Source organism: Anomaloglossus baeobatrachus, chromosome 1 (assembly GCF_048569485.1).
Source record: "Anomaloglossus baeobatrachus isolate aAnoBae1 chromosome 1, aAnoBae1.hap1, whole genome shotgun sequence".
In the NCBI taxonomy this organism is placed as follows: domain Eukaryota; kingdom Metazoa; phylum Chordata; class Amphibia; order Anura; family Aromobatidae; genus Anomaloglossus; species Anomaloglossus baeobatrachus.
Window position 1 is genome coordinate 819,034,201 of NC_134353.1, and position 21,370 is coordinate 819,055,570.

Below are 21,370 nucleotides of genomic sequence, written 5' to 3' on the forward strand. Positions count from 1 at the left end.
AAGAAGTGCTGATTGATTTTTGGAGCATGATTGTGCCTGGAATAGAATATGGATGCTATCATAACACCAGGTCCCTGCAGTATTCCACTTCTTTGTACCAGCAGGGACATTAAGATACTCACCCCCGCTACCATCCTGCTGCTTTAGCTTCACTCATTGTTCCATCTGTGTGACAGGGCCTGAGCACGATGTGCAGGTCTCCTACTATCATCCTTAGGGCAAGTGTGCCCTGTTTCTTAAAGAGGCAGCACACACACTGCAGAAGTGTCCCCACCCTATGGCTATTTAAGGCACCCTGAGCAATGTTAGTTCTAGTTAGTCCTGTAACTGCTAGTTGTATTGTCAGGTCCCTGATCCTGAACCTGCCTTGTGACCTGTCTCTAAACCTGTCCAGGATACCTGAACACCCATCGGCCTGGCGTTACCTGACTGACGATCAAAATACAGGGAAGCCCATTCATTTTTTTTTTAATTACTTCAAAAAATAATTAAAAAAGAAATGTGTGGGATCCCACCATTTTTTGATCTCCAGTCAGGTAAAGCCAGGCAGATCAGGGCTGGGATTCTCCGCAGCCCACAGTCGCCCCTGGAAATGGCACATTGTTTCTTAGCGCCATTTCCAGGTGTTTTACCCGGCTCGACCAGTGGCCCTGATGGCGGTGGCACGCTGGGTAATAAAGGGGCTAATACTAGCTTTGTATTCTCAGATGGTACTAAGCCCGAAATTCATGGTGTCACACCGAATTAGACATGGCCACCATGAATTTCTAGTAAACAGTTAAAAAACACAACACAGAGAAAAAAATGTTTTATTAGAAATAAAACGAAAAAAACATTTTGAGGATCCATCTTTATTATAAAGAAAATCCTTTGTCCAACGTAATCCACAGGGAGAGCCATGTTAGCTCTGCTTCATCACTCTGTACAGACAGTCTATACAAAGTGAGAAGCAGGGAAAGCCATGCTATGCTACATCACTCTGTACAGAGCAAGAAACAGGCTGACAGTGAGGGTATGATTGCACTTGCGTCTTGTATTGCATCACCCCACAAAGCCTGACGCTCTCAGGATAGGAGCACCTCAGCTGCATGGAAATACATGCAGCCGACCACTCCTGTCAGAAGAGTGTGCACCGTGATGCGATGTGACACTAACACAGTGACAATCAGATTTCAGTTAACAGGACAGGATCTGATGATGTCATGGTCATGTGACCAGTCTGTAACCAACGAGGTAATACAACATTCACACCTGACTGGTCACATGGCCATGACGTCACGGAAGGTCCTTTAGTCAGTGCTGGTTACCGGGAGGGCACAGCAATGATCGGACGCAGAAGCAGAAGCGCCTTGAGACAGAGTCTACCGTACGCATCGCGGGACCTGTAAGTATAATGACAATGTTTATTATTAACTATGTTCTTTATTTTACAGCCCCCCATCCCATAACTGTAAAGCCCGAGATCGGTGATCGGACGCAAGATCATGTTATCTCGATCCCGATCTTTACAAAATGATCGGGCGAGTCTCCCGATCCTGACCATCAGGGGAATCGCCCATCACTAGCAGCGATACCAAATATGTGTACTTGTTTTGTTTATTTTTGTTTTTACATAAATATATGTATTTACTTGTATAATATTTTTTTATCTAGTCTTGTTCTAAATTTTGTGATTTTTTTTTATATTTGTACAATTTTTTACCTAGTATGGGACATCAACTTCACCTGCTTTGATCGCTGATTAATACTATGTATTGCTTTTGCATTGCAGGGTATTAGATCTGTTAATATGACACAGTGCAGGAGGCGTGTCAGTTCCTGCTTAAGGCAAGACCTCACAGGCCACCGTATCTGTGTAACCCCATGGCCATTATTCATCCTAAGGTCACCATGGAGGCCGTGAGCCTGACGCGATCGCAATTATGTCATTTCCATTGGAGCAAAGAAGGAGCCCCCTCTTGTATCAGATAGATGCCACTGACAGCAGCATCAGAGAGGTTAAATGCGATGGGTGCAAGCATTGATTGTGAGGCTTTCTGCAGAATGTTAGCGATGATGTATAGCTGATACCCTCTGAATATTTTGCTGCCTCTGCTAGCGAGCTGATGTGATCGTCGTGTCGTACATGTATGGCAAATGTTGGGAAAGGGTTAAAACTCTAAGGCTATGTGCCCACGGGACTTTGTACCTGCGGTTATATCCGCAGGTACATCCGCAGGTTTCCCGCAGCTGCTCCCCGGAATCCGCAGCTATTTATAGCTGAGGTAGTACAGCGAAATAACTTTGGTAAACCTGCGGGCATTCGTGCGACTTACCTGCGGAAGTCCCGGCCTCTATCTCCATAGTGGAGGGCCGGGATTTGCGCAGGTATTTCCGCAGAAATAATTGACATACAATTACGTGCGGCTGCGGGACATCCGCAGCATGTTCCACAGCCGCAGATATCCGTAGCATGGACACAGCACACCCCATGTCCCATAGGATAACATGGGGAGTGTCTGTACTTGCTGAAACCTGCGGATTTATCTGGAAAATTCAGAAAACCCGTGGATTTTCCGCAGATAAATCCGCAGGTATTTTCTCCCATGGGCACATAGCCTAAAGGGGGCTTTACGTGCTACGACATCGCTAATGCGAACTCGTTGGGGTCACGGAATTGGTGACGCACAGCCGGCCGCATTAGCGATGCTGTTGCGTGTGACACCTATGAGCAATTTTGCATCGTTGCAAAAACGTGCAAAATCGCTCATCGGTGACATGCGGATCCATTCTCAAAAATCGTTACTGCAGCAGTAACGAGGTTGTTCCTCGTTACTGCGGCAGCACACATCGCTCCGTCTGACACCGCAGGAACGAGGAAGCTCTCCTTACCTACCTCCCGGCCGCTATGTGGAAGGAAGGAGGTGGGCGGGATGTTACGTCCCGCTCATCTCCGCCCCTCCGCTTCTATTGGGCGGAGGTTCAGTGACGCTGCTGTGACGTTGCTGTGACGCTGAACGAACCGCCCTCTTAGAAAGGAGGCGGTTCGCCAGTCACAGCGACGTCGCCAGGCAGGTAAGTATGTGTGACAGGTCTGGGCGATGTTGTGCGGCATGGCAGCGATTTGCCCGTGTCGCACAACAGATGTGGGCGGGTACCCACGCTAGCGATATCGGTACCGATATCGCAGCGTGTAAACCGGCCTTTAGGCTACATTCTCAATAGGAGCTTTTGATGCTGTGTATTTTTGCTGTGATAAAAGCGCATCATTTTAAAGTGCCAGGAAAGTGGATGGGATTTATAGAAATCTCCTGCCCAATTTCCTTCTTTCTTACTTAACGTAAATTAACCTTCTCTGTGTGTTTTAATCCACAATAAGTCAACTGCTCTTGTGGATATGCTGAGTTTTGTGTGTAGATTTACCCATAGACTTGCATTAGATGTGGAAAATCCACAGGTAGAAAATCCACATATATTTTTAGGCCTCTGCCACATTCACGTGAAGTTCACGCACGTGCCGAGAGACACGTATTTCCCCTGCGTGTTGCGTGCAGGTAAGTACGTGTCTCTGGTACGTGCGGGCCACGTGTGTTCTACGTGTGCTATCCGCGATAGCACACGTAGAACCGGTAATTATCATACTCACCTGGTCCTTCCTGATGTCCGCGCTGCTGTCCGTGGTGCTGATCCTTGGGCTCCAGCCCTCCCGTCTCCCCGCTGCTGCTGCTGCCAGGCAGTGAAGTGAATATTCTATGAGATTAATGAGCGGTGGTCGGCAGCAAGAGGCAGCAGCGGCAGAGACAGGAGGGCAGGAGAAGGTGAGTTAATGTTTTTTTTTTTTCACTGACACGTGTGTTTTCTCCGGCGCGTGTCACACGGGACCGCATCCACACTACACCCGTGTAGTACGGGTGCGGGCCGTGTGACACCCGTGCTGCCGGAGAAAAACGGACATGTCAGCGCTTTGAAAAACGCACACACGTACAAACGCACACGGACACACGTTCCGTGTGGTTTTACGTGTGTGTGCCTGCTACCATAGGGTAGCATTGCTGTACGTATCTCCGTGCCGCCGGTACGTGTAAAAAATGACAAACACGTGCCGGCAGCACGGATGTGTGTCGCAGGCCTTAGAGTGTTTCTGCAGCAAAAACACATGTAATTGAACCATATTAATCATATATACTGACTACACTCCAACACGGGAATATTTGTAACAAGAGAAATACGGGGTATATGTAGTCCCAGTCATTAGATGACCAATATATAAAAGTCACAAACAAACTTCTTGTAAAAAATTAGAAAAGCTTTTTATTAGAATAGTTACAACAAGAAGTAAAATACAATGTGTAAAATCTCATTAGTGCATTAGTGGTAATCAAGTAGACATAGAGAGTTCCTCAAGAAAAGCCATAGGGTAAAAAACAAAAATGGGCGAGAACATTACTCCAAAATTAATGGATGTCATTTAGTATAATGTAATGTGGCTGACTGTCAAAAAAGAATCATGCATAACTGTAAGGCAAAATATATAATATGCATATACAAAGGCTTCAGTATATTAAGTTGATGTTCATATATACCCCCCGACCCCCGAGGAAGACTACGAAACGTGCGCGTCGGGGCACGTTACCTAGGGCATCTAACTATTATGGGTGAGTTGATCCTTTTTACATGTGGCTTGTCTGTTTAAAGGCAGCATTTTGGAATGTTATATATGGATGGGCTTAGGCTGCTTTCACACATCCGGTTTTTGAGTGCAGCTCAATCCGGCTCAAAAACCTATGCAACGGATGCGGCGAAAAAAATGGATCCATTGCATAAGTTTTTCCATGCGGCCCGTCCGTTTTTTTCGGTTTTTGACGGATGCGGCTTGATACTGAGCATGTGCAGTGCAAAAATACGCATCCGGCAGTCGGATGCGCTTTTTGCCGCAGGGCGCCGCATCCGGCGTCCATAGGCTTGCATTGTACATCGCGCCACATCGCGCCGGATCCGGGGCGATGCGTTTTTTTCGCCGCAAAAAAAAACGTGCCAGGCAACGTTCCATCCGGCCGCCGCAACGCAAGGCCATGAGGCACAATACGGCACTAATGTAAGTCTATGCAGAAAAAAACGCAACCGGCAGCAAAAAAAAACAGTTGCGTTTTTTATGCAAAGCGCCGTATTGTGCCGCTCAGCAAAAAACGGATGTGTGAAAGCAGCCTAAGAGTTATGATGATTTTTATTCATTTGTGGATTATACCTATGCATCAGATACGAACATCAACTTAATATATTGAGCCCCTTTGTATTTACATATGATATATTTTGCCTTACAGTTATGCATGAGACTTTTTTGACAGTCTGCTACATTACATTATACTAAATGACATCCATTAATTTTGGAGTAATATTCTCGCCCATTTTTGTTTTTTTGCCCTATGGCTTTTCTTCAGGGACTCCCTATGTCTACTTGATTACCACTAATGAGATTTTACGCATTGTATCTTACTTAGAAATACAAAAGTATCCATGGGAGTGATAACGGGGTAATAATCATAAATATAATATGCTAGTAAGCATTATAAACATCATATGGAAGGCCTGTGTGGGCTACCATAAACAATAAGGATGCAAACCACTGGAATTCAATGCATAGAAACAAGAGGACACAAAAGTGGTTGAAATGCAACAATATGTATCAAAATTTAATAATACATGCAATTATAGTAGTGCACAATAAGTACAGTAAGGATAAAAAGAGACAGAGGTTGCACAAGGCACTGAAAAATGGAGATTGTCACATGGCATAAATGAATTTATACAAATAGAAAGCTGTGGACCATGTGATTGTCCAAAATATTCGCTGGTGAAACAGAAGTTGGCATACAGCAAAAGCTAATGTGCAATATACAGTGCAATACCATGCAAAACCGTACCAGGGCTATATCACAAAATATACAAGGCATCAGCTACGTAACATGGCGTTAATCAGCCTATATAGACCATACGGTTGTCCAGGGTGATCACTGGTAACACAAGAGTTAACATACAGCAATTGCCGATATAAAGCAGTATCTACTACAACCACAACATTAGTGGAAAGACATACCAAAGCAGTATCAAAGTAGAAAAAGAGTCAGCAGCGTAGCTTTAAGGTAGCTTTAAAGTGCCGAGTGCAAGGCAACAGGACCAGAGGTCCCCCCCGGAGTGGTAACGCGCGTTTCACGTGTTAGATAAACGCTTCATCAGACCGAAGGAGGGGTAAAGATTCCTCTATCCAAGGACCTTTTGTATGCACCATGTGAGGTATCACATGGGTGAAGGCAGCCAATCAGCGATGTTTGTATCGGCGCATGTGCAGTTCACATCAGAATCCCCAGCCACTGCGAGCGGCGTCAGGTAGAGGAGCGCTCGAGGGGAATCCCAAAAAATCAGGTACCGCCCCCACTCGAGCGCAACCCCACCCCACAGACACCGCAAAGCATGCCAGGGAGAAGGAGTGAATCACGCAGGCGCGCACATCTGCTGCTAACACAAGGGAACGGAAACTCCCAAAACGACAGAAATGCATAAAAACCTATGAAGGACTGAATGGCATAACAGTAATATATAATAATCATCATAATCGAAGCCATGCAATCCAGTGCTTCAGTAGAGGCTGTAATGAAGGGAGTCTTCATGTGTTCACATGTGTAATTGGTTCTTGTTATGGCGTATTCAGGCATATAGATGGCAAAGGTCCAAAAAGAACAGGAAAAAAGGGCTGCAAGCAAAAAGACAGAAATAGCATAAAAATGATGCAACACAATTAATTAAAATAACAACAGAGGTACAAGGGGAATAAAAATGGGAAAAAGAGACCCACTGAAAAAATATATATAGGGAAAGGGGAGACATGGGGGGAAGAAGGGACTACAGGAAGGGGGCGAAGCTAAGGGACTCATTAAGACCGGACGGAACCATTGTCCCCAGTATCGTAATCCATTTTGTTTCCTTCTGAGCCAGGATTTTTTTGGTGTTCCCGCCTCTGTTGCCACATTGAACAGCATCAATCCCCATGACCCGAAATGACTCTGTGAGGAAAGAGTTAACCTTTTTCACTGACTTAGAAAATAATAGAAATTCATTCTCCCTGGCAAGACCGAACCAGACTTATTTGCGTAATAAACTATGAGACCAACTTCAAGGACGCAGAATGTTTTGACTTAGAAACGACTGACAAACATCTTGTTATGAGAATGAGAGGCGGAATAGACTATTATGGGAGTATAAGTCATTATATTAATTTCTCTTGCTGGGAATATGCAATCCACGCCTTAATGAATGTAGATTAATGAATATGTATGTTGCATAGTTACGCCCTAATCAACTTTGTATAACTTTGTAATGTAAACAATACCAATACACTTTCTATTCGGAGCCGCACGTCTCCTAGCCTTTACGTGTATAACGGTGTCTGCCTGTTTTCATTGAAGGCTAAAGGGAGGGCAGAGGGGGGTCACCGGTACCCTCTCTGCATTCGGACATCGCTGGCAACAGCTGTGACCGTTAGGTCAACCTAACATTATCTGGCGCCCGAAAAGCAGGGACCCGTGTTTCTAATCCCAGGACGCAGTGGACTGTATTGCCATTCAGAGGAGGAGTGGACCAGACGTGGGGACCAGAAACACCTGGCCAGGTAAGAGTTGAACCTTATTCTTCTCTTTATGCTCCCCACATCTGATCTCCCCTCTCCTCAACGCGCAAAATGGTACACTGTGAGTAGATACTGGGTTATTGGCGGGTTTCTACTGAACTCTGAGAGAGCCTTGCCAGCTGATGTTTTCTGTGCCTTGTTTGGTTGTTTGCTTGTTTGTTTCTCTGTGTTTCTCTGCCTCTCCGTGTGTCATGTGTCTGCTCTCCTGCGCTTTACTTCTGTGCTGTTGTCTTTGTTGGTTGTCATAGATCCCATACATCAGTGAGTGTTGAAAGGGAATAGTGTACCTGCTCTGTCCAATGGATGTGATATTCACTGCCCTAGTGTTAGTGGGAATAGCCCTGTTTGCCATTGCTATCGGATATAGAGTGTATCTCTGTTACAAGAAGGGTAACCCAGCGCCATTCAACATTCTCAGCCCCCTCTGAAGTTAGGACACCACCTTTCAGTAGGAATACACATCAAGAATCAGTCTTTGGGTATCTCCAGGAAAGGTGGTTCTAGACCTCACCTTAGGTAGGAATACAAAAGGAGTTAGTCTCTGAGTATCTCCAGGATAGGTAGGTTTAGTCCAAAGGACGTTCAAGGGTCTAAAAGCTGAAGAAGATAGAAGAAGAAGAATGGGGCAAGGAATATCAAAAGACAGAAGAGCTGGATGCACCCTGCAACATCTCATTACGTGTTATCATGGCAAAAGAACAGCCAGTCAGTCCAAGGAAGTTTTCAAGACATTTGGATTGAAGGGGAAGGATCAATTGGACCCCAACAAATGGGATACAATAACAGCTACTAGAGCAGGAGTGATAGCAGATAAATCATGGACTAAACTAGTCAGAACTCTTTCTGACATGGCAAAAACAGCCCACGATCAAGGTTGGATATACCATGAAGAATCAGACACATGGGAAGAAGCTGGGAAGAAGGTTAATAAGGAACAGCAGCTTCCTCCGTACCTGTCAGCTACTCCTGGAACAGCTCCAAAAATAACAGGATCCGCGGGATGGACCTGCACAAACTGTGGCCAACAAAATCCGGACTGGAGTGAAACATGCCTAGCCTGTGGAGCCCCACAGCACAAGCTACAAGCCACAGCACCAGTGCCTCTTTATCCCGTAGTGGAAAGAAGAGTCCTGATAAGACTCAATCTTGTCTGCGCCCAGGAGCAAAGAACTAAGGGCACAATGGGACCATTGCATCAAGGTCCTGTGGAGAATGTCAGCTCATTTTACTACAGATTGATGCAGTCATTCGCAGATGAAGGGCTGGACTTACAAGCGGGTGCAATACGTCGCCTGATGGTAAGATCCTTTATGGATGGAATACATGCACCTCTGGCAGAAAGATTGAAAGCGTGCTGCCCAGAATGCAGAAACATGGAAGACATAGATCTTCTAGTCAACAAAGCAAGTGGCTTAGAAACCGACGCAAAGGATAAAAGGAGCAACAAGAAAGTTGTCATAGCAGCAGTGGACGGTCAGCCAGAAGGTACAAGAAGGAAGGCACCGACCTGCTACTATTGTGGAGTCAGAGGACATGTGATCAGAGACTGTAGAAAGAAGAAGAGGGACACTCAAAACCGACCCGAGAGTCAGGAGGAGAAGACTGCCTGACTTGTGGCAGCACGGGATAGGGATGCCAGAGGTCCATTTAAACATGTCCCCCTTCACATTGGCAACAAGGAAATAAGAGCTTTGGTGGACTCAGGAGCCTCACGCTCCTGAACCCCAGGAACCTAGTGCCTGAAGGATCCATCTCATCTGAAGCTACTGTAGTATCCGGATTTGATGGACAAGCCCAGATAATCCCAATAACACGTCCACTGAAGGTGAAACTGGGACCACACATGTTCGTGTCTAAATTCTTAGTGTCCCCCCTGGGTGGAGATGCCCTAGTGGGAGAAGATCTACTATCAAGACTACAAGCTCAGATTGTCTACAATGAAGATGGATCTGCTATTCTGCAAATTCCAGAAGATATCCCAGAAGAAATCCTGTGCACTCTCCAGATGATAGAAGACCGACCAGAATCTGAAGTTACACATGAAGTAAACACGGACCCAATACTTCTACAAGTTCCTGCAAAACTCTGGTCCACATCAAAAACTGACCTCGGCACACTACCCGTGCCCACAGTAAAGGTTTCAGTCAAGCCTGGAATTACGCCACCGCAGCTGAGACAATCCCCCCTCCCGCTACCTCTCGCAGTACATCTACCAGTACGTGGATGATTTACTACTGTGCTGCCCTAGTGAAGAGGAATGCTTACCTTTCTGGCAGAAGTAGGATGCAAAGCAAGCAGAGATAAATGCAGACGGTGGATTCCCAATGCGTCACTACTCATGCAACCGCTGTATGATGGCACAAAGAATGTTCCTTTTTCCCTTACAGAAGAAGCTTGATAAAACTTTCAAAAGCTCAAGGAACTAGTGATTGATGCATCTGCTCTGGCACTACCAAACTATGATCTCACCTTTAATCTGTTCGTAGCAGAGCTTCAAGGATTTGCCGTAGGAGTACTCACCCAGAAGACGGACAAACATCACATAATCGGGTACTACTCCTCTCAACTCGACAACGTCACCAGAGCAGCACCAACCTGTGTCCGTGCTGTTACAGCAGTTTCAAACATACTGCAGAAAGCATCTGAAATCTCACTCGATTTCCCGACTACCATCCTTACCAGCCATTACATATATGCTGTTCTCAATCAAGTGCAGCTGAAACACCTCTCCATGGCAAGACAAGTCAGACTTCAGTGCACGCTGTAGCTACCCCCCAAACATCTCATTTGCTCGAGTTACAAGTCTAAACCTTGCTGATCTGCTGATCTTTACAAGTTTAGAAGGGGGGACAGAAGAGAGTGACAGAAGAGAGGACAGAAGAGAGTGACAAACGTACCAGCGCACCATTTGATCATGATTGTCAGGAACTCATTGAACATGAGGCAAAGCCCCTGCACAATATTCAGACAACACCGCTTACAAATCCAGACTTTGAACTTTTTGTGGATGGTAGCAGATATGCTGATGAAGCAGGCAAGTTCCACACTGGATTTGCAGTAGTGACTCTATATGCAGTCTTAGCCAAACAACCGCTACCTCCACGCATATCTGCTCAAGAAGCAGAACTTCTTGCTCTCATCTGGGCAATTGAGTTTCTGGAAGAACGAACAGCGAATATCTACACGGACTCAGCCTATGCACACGGCATTGTGCACGATTTTGGCACTATCTGGCAGACTAGAGGATTCCTCACAGCAACAGGAAATCCCATCAGGCATGGAGCCTCAGTGAAGAAACTAATGGAAGTAGCCTTGATACCAAAACAGCTAGCAATCATAAAGGTTGCTGCCCACACCAAGGCTCAAACACCCGAGGCAAGGGGAAATCGCTTGGCCGATCAAACAGCAAAACAAGCCGCCTTACTCCCTTTGAAGGAGACGGAAACAGTGTCAACGACGGAGGAAGAAATGCAGAACCTCTTTGAGACACAAGAAAACGCCTCTGAGGAAGAAAAGGCCGGATGGCGGGCCAAGGGGGCAGAAAAGGTGGAGGGGATTTGGCGCCTAAACGGACTTCCCGTCCTGCCACGCAGTTGGTTCCCTGCCATTTTCCAAGTACTCCACTATCCCACACACAGTAGCACAAACTCAATCATGAACCAGATGCAACCATATTGGATAGCCCCCGGCTTCAGACAATACGCCTCCCAGAGAATAAAAGCTTGTCACATCTGTCAACAACACAATCCAGGCCAGCTAACTAAAACCCCGCAAAGATACATGCCAAAGACGTTTGCCCCATTTCAAAGAGTACAAATAGACTATATACAGTTGCCAAAACATGGCATCTACGAGTTTGTACTTGTCTGTGTAGACCTCTTCTCAGGATGGCCAGAGGCCTACCCTGTCAGTTCAGCCACAGCCCGAATTACCGCAAAGAAATTGGCCTGTGAGCTGGTGCCTCGGTTTGGACTCCCTGAAGTCATAGAGTCAGACCGAGGTACTCATTTCACTGGACAAGTTTTCCAGAACACCTGTGCCCTGTTAGGCATGCAGTCAGCCTTACACATGCCTTACCACCCACAGTCATCAGGGAAAGAGTAAAGGTTAAATGGGACTTTAAAGCTCAAACTAGCCAAGGCAGTGGAGGAGACTGGTAGACCATGGACAGAATGTCTCCCCATAGCTTTTTACCCTATAAGGACTACTCCACAGGGAAAGCACAGGCTCTCACCCTTTGAAATACTCTTTGGTAGTGCACCCAGATTAGGATGCTACTTCCCACAGGAGTTACACCTGCAATGTGATAGCCTAACGTCTTATGTTGTTTCCCTGCAGAAGAGACTAACTGAAACCCACCAATGGGTCTACTCTTCTCTACCTGATCCTGATTCCGTTCCAGGAACCCACTCTCTAAAGCCTGGTGACTGGGTCTACCTAAAGAAGCACGCGAGAAAGACCCTTGAGCCACGATTCGAAGGGCCTTTGACTGTCCAGCTGACCACTCCAACCTCCGTCAAACTTGAGGGGAGATCGACATGGGTCCATGCCAGCCACTGCAAGAAGGCCTAATACTGCTGATAAGTATTTCTATGTGTATTCCCTTTTTGGGGCCTTCTACACCACGGCAGAATTCATTTGAGACCCATCATGAAGTGTTAGCTGAAAAAACTTGAGATCACAGACTGCTTGATATGTACACACGCACTTGTGACAGCCTCTTCCATGCCATACTTAGCCATACCCGTCCCAATAAACAAAGTGTTTCAATGGGGAGGCTGTTACAACAGACTATCAGTGTTCCAAGTGTTACTCTGTTTACTAGTTGCTTATGTAGTGTTCAAGTTGCTAATGGCTTTGTTTTCCCGCTGCTTGAAGCAATGTAGATACAATGATTATTCAGCACCCGTATGAAATCACTAATATGCCTTTTTCTCTTCTCTACTCTTTCCTCTAGAAATCACCTTGGCGTATCATGATGAGACTCCTATCGAGAGGCATGCAGGCAGTCCTGGGTGACGGATGTGAGACGACACTCCCTGAGCACACCCGCGGCTCAGAAAGTATCTGGAGGCTAGCCTGCTTTCTCTATAGTCCAAAGCTTCTCGATGGCCCCCTGTCCATCAATCACGCCAATAGGGGGGATTGTGAGGAAAGAGTTAACCTTTTTCACTGACTTAGAAAATAATAGAAATTCATTCTCCCTGGCAAGACCGAACCAGACTTATTTGCGTAATAAACTATGAGACCAACTTCAAGGACGCAGAATGTTTTGACTTAGAAACGACTGACAAACATCTTGTTATGAGAATGAGAGGCGGAATAGACTATTATGGGAGTATAAGTCATTATATTAATTTCTCTTGCTGGGAATATGCAATCCATGCCTTAATGAATGTAGATTAATGAATATGTATGTTGCATAGTTACGCCCTAATCAACTTTGTATAACTTTGTAATGTAAACAATACCAATACACTTTCTATTCGGAGCCGCACGTCTCCTAGCCTTTACGTGTATAACGGTGTCTGCCTGTTTTCATTGAAGGCTAAAGGGAGGGCAGAGGGGGGTCACCGGTACCCTCTCTGCATTCGGACATCGCTGGCAACAGCTGTGACCGTTAGGTCAACCTAACAACTCTTACTCGCAGCTCCCTAGATGTTAACCCTATATATATTTTAGGGCAACTGCATGTCGCATAATAAATAACGTAAGAAGTAGCGCATGAAATAAAGAAATGATGGTAGTCGGACCTTTGACATCAGGACTTTTATTTCATGCGCTACTTCTTACGTTATTTATTATGCGACATGCAGTTGCCCTAAAATATATATAGGGTTAACATCTAGGGAGCTGCGAGTAAGAGTACGCGAGCATGTGAGAGACATTGGTGCGGCCAAGACAGTGATCGATATTTCCACCCTTAAGACCCTTCCAAGACATTTTCGAAATTTTCATGATTGTAATCCAAAATCATTTCGGGTCATGGGGATTGATGCTGTTCAATGTGGCAACAGAGGCGGGAACACCAAAAAAATCCTGGCTCAGAAGGAAACAAAATGGATTACGATACTGGGGACAATGGTTCCGTCCGGTCTTAATGAGTCCCTTAGCTTCGCCCCCTTCCTGTAGTCCCTTCTTCCCCCCATGTCTCCCCTTTCCCTATATATATTTTTTCAGTGGGTCTCTTTTTCCCATTTTTATTCCCCTTGTACCTCTGTTGTTATTTTAATTAATTGTGTTGCATCATTTTTATGCTATTTCTGTCTTTTTGCTTGCAGCCCTTTTTTCCTGTTCTTTTTGGACCTTTGCCATCTATATGCCTGAATACGCCATAACAAGAACCAATTACACATGTGAACACATGAAGACTCCCTTCATTACAGCCTCTACTGAAGCACTGGATTGCATGGCTTCGATTATGATGATTATTATATATTACTGTTATTATGCCATTCAGTCCTTCATAGGTTTTTATGCATTTCTGTCGTTTTGGGAGTTTCCGTTCCCTTGTGTTAGCAGCAGATGTGCGCGCCTGCGTGATTCACTCCTTCTCCCTGGCATGCTTTGCGGTGTCTGTGGGGTGGGGTTGCGCTCGAGTGGGGGCGGTACCTGATTTTTTGGGATTCCCCCTCGAGCGCTCCTCTACCTGACGCCGCTCGCAGTGGCTGGGGATTCTGATGTGAACTGCGCATGCGCCGATACAAACATCGCTGATTGGCTGCCTTCACCCATGTGATACCTCACATGGTGCATACAAAAGGTCCTTGGATAGAGGAATCTTTACCCCTCCTTCGGTCTGATGAAGCGTTTATCTAACACGTGAAACGCGCGTTACCACTCCGGGGGGGACCTCTGGTCCTGTTGCCTTGCACTCGGCACTTTAAAGCTACCTTAAAGCTACGCTGCTGACTCTTTTTCTACTTTGATACTGCTTTGGTATGTCTTTCCACTAATGTTGTGGTTGTAGTAGATACTGCTTTATATCGGCAATTGCTGTATGTTAACTCTTGTGTTACCAGTGATCACCCTGGACAACCGTATGGTCTATATAGGCTGATTAACGCCATGTTACGTAGCTGATGCCTTGTATATTTTGTGATATAGCCCTGGTACGGTTTTGCATGGTATTGCACTGTATATTGCACATTAGCTTTTGCTGTATGCCAACTTCTGTTTCACCAGCGAATATTTTGGACAATCACATGGTCCACAGCTTTCTATTTGTATAAATTCATTTATGCCATGTGACAATCTCCATTTTTCAGTGCCTTGTGCAACCTCTGTCTCTTTTTATCCTTACTGTACTTATTGTGCACTACTATAATTGCATGTATTATTAAATTTTGATACATATTGTTGCATTTCAACCACTTTTGTGTCCTCTTGTTTCTATACATTGTATCTTACTTCTTGTTGTAACTATTCTAATATAAAGTTTTTCTAATTTTTTGCAAGAAGTTTGTATGTGACTTTTGTATATTGGTCATCTACCGTAATTCACATATAAGTATATTAATAAAGATGTGTCAAAGCCAAATACAGTACAAGGAAAAAAAAACAAATCACTTTCATTTAATCCCTTGACCCCCGGACAATTTTGCGGTTTTCGTTTTTTACTCCAGTTCTTCCAAGGGCCGTAACTTTTTTATTTTTCCATCAGTCTTGTGACGGCTTATTTTTTGGGGGACAATTTGTACTTTTGAATGAAATCATTAGTTTTACTATATATTTAACTGGAAAACGGAAAAAATTCCAAGTGTGCTACAATTGCAAAAAGAGTGCAATTGCACAATTTTTTGGGGATATTTTGTTCACCTTGTTCACTATATGGTAAAACTAACATGTCAGTGTGATGCCTCAGGTCAGTATGAGTTCGTAGCTACCAAACATGTATACTTTTTACTTTTATCTAAAAAAAACTCAGACATTTGTCCAAAAAAAGAGTAACGCTTTTGGCGCCATTTTCTGAGACCAGTAGCATTTTCATTTTTCATAACCTGGGGCTCAGTGATGGCTTATTTTTTGCGTATTGAGCTGGCTTTGTTAATTATACGTTTTGATATCGCCTGTTATTGAATTGAAAAAAAAAATTGTGGCAACCAGAAAATTCACCAAAAGCTCGTCATTAGCAGTCTGATGATCACAGTCATCACAGATCACAGTCTAAAATATCTTGGAAAGGTTTTCAATGATGATTGATCCTGAATGTCTCAGGCTACAATGATATCCCTGAAGTTCCCTGGTACGAATATGTAAAATCCTTTGTGGTAAAGCCCACATCAATTTTTGGGCATGTGCAGGTAGCATAATAAATTACGCGGGTGGAACTGCATGAAATGTACCGTAATCTCTGATATGGATGTTCCTCTTACCATTATTTGATATAAAGTCGGTGGCACGGATAATGTTATAGCATCTCATGTTTAGCGTAGTGTCTCAGCAACTGCTGGAGCAGAGTTGTGCAACGATCTGCAGCTGCTCCTGAGGATAACAGTCGCTGGGGGAACTTCTTTACAGATGGTATTGTCCACCTTTACTTCAGAATGTCCTAAGTGTGGAGAATTGGAAAATGAGTCGATCCATTAATACAATTTTTTCAAAATTGGCTTCAGTTTAAAACACTTTATTATACTTTTCCTATTCTTTGTACTTTGATATTTACCTAATATTGTATTATTACAGATTACAATTCAGCCATTGCCAATTATGTGCAAATTAGACTGAATATTCTGTCAATAAACCACTTATGATTTGGCCTTTATTTACTGGCTGGATTGCAAAACTGTAGCAACAGAAATGTTCTTGGCACATCGTGCAGGAAGCCGGATGTACCCGAGCCAGCTCGTTACTCCACTGCATGATATAAAACAAATAACACTGCTTCCTACCTGACCTAACACAGGCACTGTTATTATGACATCACACAGCCGAAAATGCATGTACATCACGCAAATAACGAACAAACACGTCATTTACTTGTAAAATATATGCTGCATGCTCCACAATGATAAAATAAAGGTATTTCATATCTGAGTTATTATTCAGAGGGATCTAAGGACAAGAACACTGAAAAACAGGGAAAAGTTTTTCTAGGACAACGAATGAATGGAAAAGCAGAAATGCTAAATAGTAATAGCACAATTAGGGGTTAACAGGTTACTAATGAGTACAAGACGACTCAGTGACTCAGAATAGATTGATCGACTCCAGTAAAGTTTATTCTGTGTGTAAAAGATAAGAACAAAAAACATAATTGGGTGGAGTTAGTGTTTCCTTTTTGAAAAAAGGTCTTTTCTATCTTCGGTTTCAAGTAGGAGGAGGAGCTTGTGTAAAATAACCTTGTAACTTGACTCATTATGCTAAAGTGCCACATGTCAGAAATGTAAAACTGCTGGAGAAAGCCTAATGACGGAGTACAGGCAGCACCTAACTGTAGAACAATGCAGGCGCCCCCCACAAATACTGTATCCCCTAAACCTTTCAAAATATGTCAGTAACTTTTACCAGTTTCCAGTGCTGCTCGCCTTCTTGGTAACATGACTTAACACTAGTAGTCCCAGACATTTCGAGTTCCATAGGGTTCCAATAGTAGAAATGTTAAATGACCCCTCTCTGGGACTTCTAGTGTTAAAGGGTTATTCCCATCCCCAAGATCCTATCCCAATATATAGTAGGTGTAATAATATTATCAAATACCTCCATGGTTATGAGCAACTGAATGAGTAACTAACTTTCACTATGTGAGTGAATGTAACCATATATAGCTAAGGTGCAATGCCTTCACATGAGGTAACATCAGGAGAACTATACTAAATTTCTAACTGGAGGTATTTGCTAATATTTTTATTATTATATTGGGGTAGCATCATGGAGATGGGAATACCCCTTTAAACTCCTGTGTAATCCAGCAAGTCCGATTTGATGTATGTACCTTTCACAATGTAAATCTATGGAGTCTGATGGGCCCAGGTGCAAAGTTTGATCCAGTAACATTTGGGCTACTGTAGCATTCCAAATCCTGTAAAGAGATGTGTTGCCCCCCATCCCCTTAATTGTGTAGTAATGACCCCCCCCATCCTGTACTAATGTCCCCCCATTCTGGGCCACTTCCTGGTAAATATGTTCCCCATCCTGCTGTATGACCCATCATGACTGTTGATATATATGTCCCCATCATGGCCCCATGCTGGTATATATGGCCCCATCATGTCCCCATCCTGGTATCTATGGCCCCATCATGTCCCCATTGTGGTATGTCCCCATTTTTGTATGTGATGTCAGCTGTATGAAAATATTCGCTGCTCCCCATGCCCAGGATTATGCCGGCACATCTCAGCGCAGGGACTCGACAGGTCTCGGTGCTGAGATGTATTTCAGCTGGATGCGCTCCCTTGGAAGCTGAAACAGGTGCTGGAGTCGGCGGGTCCCCTGCACCTTGGTCCCAAGCATGATCCTTGCGACCACTATTGTTACGCCCCTGTAGGGAGCTTGTTCTGAGATTCCAATGGCAGTAGCACCACACCCATACAGTCTCCAACTTGTTCATTCCATAACTGGAAGACTTGGTGCTGTCATTAAAAATCATGGAGATCATACAAAATACTAGATGCTGTTGCTCATGTGAGTTGTATTCATTTTTGCATCAACTAAGTTGCACAAAACTGTACATTTTCTAATGAAAATGATGTTTTAAACCATAATTTCATTTTATGGGTTACAAAAAAATACCATGAAATTCAGTCTTGTCAAAATTTTGGAAATTGTTCTTGTGTTCATGAGATATAGTTTAAAATCTTACTTTTCAAAGTGGTGTACTAATTTATTCTGAGCATTGTAGCTTATGTGAAAATTGAAAATCAATATTGTATTTGGCCGAATGTAGAGAAAAGCTCATTTAATTGTGGCATTCTTATAAGCTACCACAAGTCAGTTCATGAAATTTCTGATTTGGCAGATCTATCAAATTACAAAAATGGCTTTTATTGTGAACAAAAGGCTATGTGCCCATGGGAGAAAATACCCGTGGACTTATCTGCAGGTATTTCCGCAGGTTCACGCAGCAACTCCCCGGAGTCCGCAGCTATCCATTGATGCAGAATTTCTGCAGAATTGTTACGGTAAACCTACGGAAACAGTGCGGATTTAGTGCAGAATTCATGCGGATTTCCCGCCCTGTATCTCCGTAGTGAAGGAGCGGGAATTCCGCAGATATTTCCACATGAATAATTGACATTCAGTTACATGTGGCTGCGGGACATCCGCAGCATTTTCTGCAGCCGCAAAAACTGCAGCATTGATACAGCATTCCCCAAATCCCATAGGATAACATAGGGAGTGTCTGTACTTGCATAAACCTGCGGATTTATCTGGAAAATGTAAAAAATCCATGGGTTTTCCGCAGCAAAATCCGCAGGTATTTTCTCCCGTGAGCACATAGCCTAAGAGGCTAGAGTTAACCACAGCTAATCATGAAGCAGTAGACCATGCAGACTCACAGAGCGTACTGGCTGTATGCTGAAGCACATGTGTTAAAAGTGTCAATCAACGGTTGTATCACTTAAAGGAGCATCCCAAACTACATCTGGTTGGGACATCAGAAGAAGAACTGTGATTCAAGAGCGTCAAGAAATGAGTTTCAGTGGTCGGCATGCTGTACACCTTATGTACAATGCCAAGTGTCTGTTTCATTGGTGTAAAGCACACTGCCACTGCCCTCAAGAACAGAGAAAATGATAGTGATACAGAGTGATAAATCACCATTTGGCACTCTGACAAGTGGGTTTTGGTAAATGTGTGGTGGATACATGGGCAATAGAGATGGGTGAGCACTAAAATGCTCTGGTGCTTGTTACTCGAGCCAAGCAGGTGAGACGCTCCAGAAGTGCTGAACTCGAGTAACTAGTATAATGGAAGTCAATGATTGGGCAGTTCAGCACTCCGCCCACATACTGCCTGCCATTTAAAGAGCATTTCTGGGGGAGGGAAGGCGGGGTTTTTTTTTTCTTTGGAGCCACTATATCTGAAAATGTTGTTTTAACCACAATGAGAGCTGGATTACGGCTAGGTGCGCATGACCCTGTAGTTCCGATCATGCGCATTATGAAGCCGGGTGTATGCTTCCCGGCTTCAAACTGAAGTAGTTTGCATAACCGAAAGTCCGGGATCATGCACACTGAGCCGAAATCCAGCGTTTGGGCGGCCATGGCAACAGAGAGGTGAGTGAGATCCTCCTGTGACGCTGTGAATTCATTAGCATGTTAGTACTCCCATGTGTCGTGCTAACATGCTAATGGGGCCAACTAGCAAATGAAGCAACGCCCTTGGGACTAGTCCCCATGCTCATTAGCATAAGATAAAAGAGCTTTAGAAATACTTTTTCTAAACATCTCTTTATCTATGCTAGTGTATACAGGGACGGTTAGGCAGGGAATAGCAATATGCACCCAGATCTGCTCGTGGTTCTGGGTGCATATTGCACCTGACAGGTTCACTTTAAGCTTACATTCATACGGTATACAGATATGACTTAGGCTTCAATCAGACATAAGTGATATGGTGTGCATAAAAAAACACAGATAGCACTTGTATCTATGATAATTTTTTGGGCTATTCACATGTCCGTTTTCTTTCTTGGTTTGAGTGGTCCACACAAAAGCACAGAGACTTATCCGATATTAATTTGAGTGTCGGATCAAACTCGCCAATGCAAGTCTGTGGATTTGGGAAAAATTGGGAGCCATAGAAGATTGAGAAACCTCCATTAGGGTTTTTTTTTCATCAGAGAAAACCTGATGTAACTCTGACATTAAAAACTGACTCATCAAACACCAATGACTCTGATCAAAAACACTGATGAAACTGTTTTTTTTGTAGACGAAAAAAATCTCTGACGTGTGAAGGAGTCTTTCTTTTGGATCTGATTTTCATCTGACTTTAGTCATTGATTTTAAAAACTAAATCAGTGTTTCAATAGTAATTTTCTTGCGTGAAGAATAATAAATAAATAAATTCAAAGCTTCTCCAATCTATTACTTTGTTAAAAATGGATAGGTCATGGGTGACAATGTATGCTCTCAGTTATTTTTCACAGACCCATATACTTGTATGGGCCATTTTTTAGAGATGAACGAACCCAGTCTGTAAAGTTCGGGGTTCATACCAAAAAATACTGGGTGTCCAAGGCTTGAACCTGAACACAGATTTTTTTTTTTTAAAAAAAAAAAGTCTGTGCCCGAGTTTGGGTATTGTTCATATGTTCGTATGCTAACCATCAAGGTACTTGAGTACGCTTGGTGCTCGGCCCAGTGAGAGCCACTCGCAGACTAGGGGGTATAAACAACACTTTCAGATGCTGTGTAAAAGAAATCAAAAAACATTTTTGGGGTTTGGTGTCCTTGAACAAGTCTGAAACTAACGTCCGGGTGAACCCGATTATCCACGGGCCTCTAGTTATTTTCATCTGTGAGACCGCTCAAAAACTAACATGTCTCTGCAACATTTTTGTGGACAAACGGTCCGCACAAAACATGAACATGAACAAGTTCATAGATTATAATAGGTATGTGTCCCATCCCTGAAAAGCACAAAGAGAACACATATGAAAAATGGACCTCTGAATGAGGCCTTAGGTGGTTGAATAAAGCTGGTGTCACACTAAGCGACAGCGACAACGACGTCGCTGTTACGTCACCATTTTCGGTGACGTAA

At 43.9% G+C, this 21,370-nt stretch overlaps 1 long non-coding RNA gene across 1 annotated transcript in view; it reads right to left on the bottom strand.

Moving 5' to 3' along the window:
* LOC142300791 (uncharacterized) overlaps nt 1–21,370 on the bottom strand; it is a 156,966-nt gene that overhangs the window by 51,902 nt on the left and 83,694 nt on the right. The window contains exon 3 of the long non-coding RNA XR_012752679.1: nt 16,036–16,211. This is a non-coding gene — a long non-coding RNA (uncharacterized LOC142300791). The remainder of the gene's footprint in view (nt 1–16,035; nt 16,212–21,370) is intronic.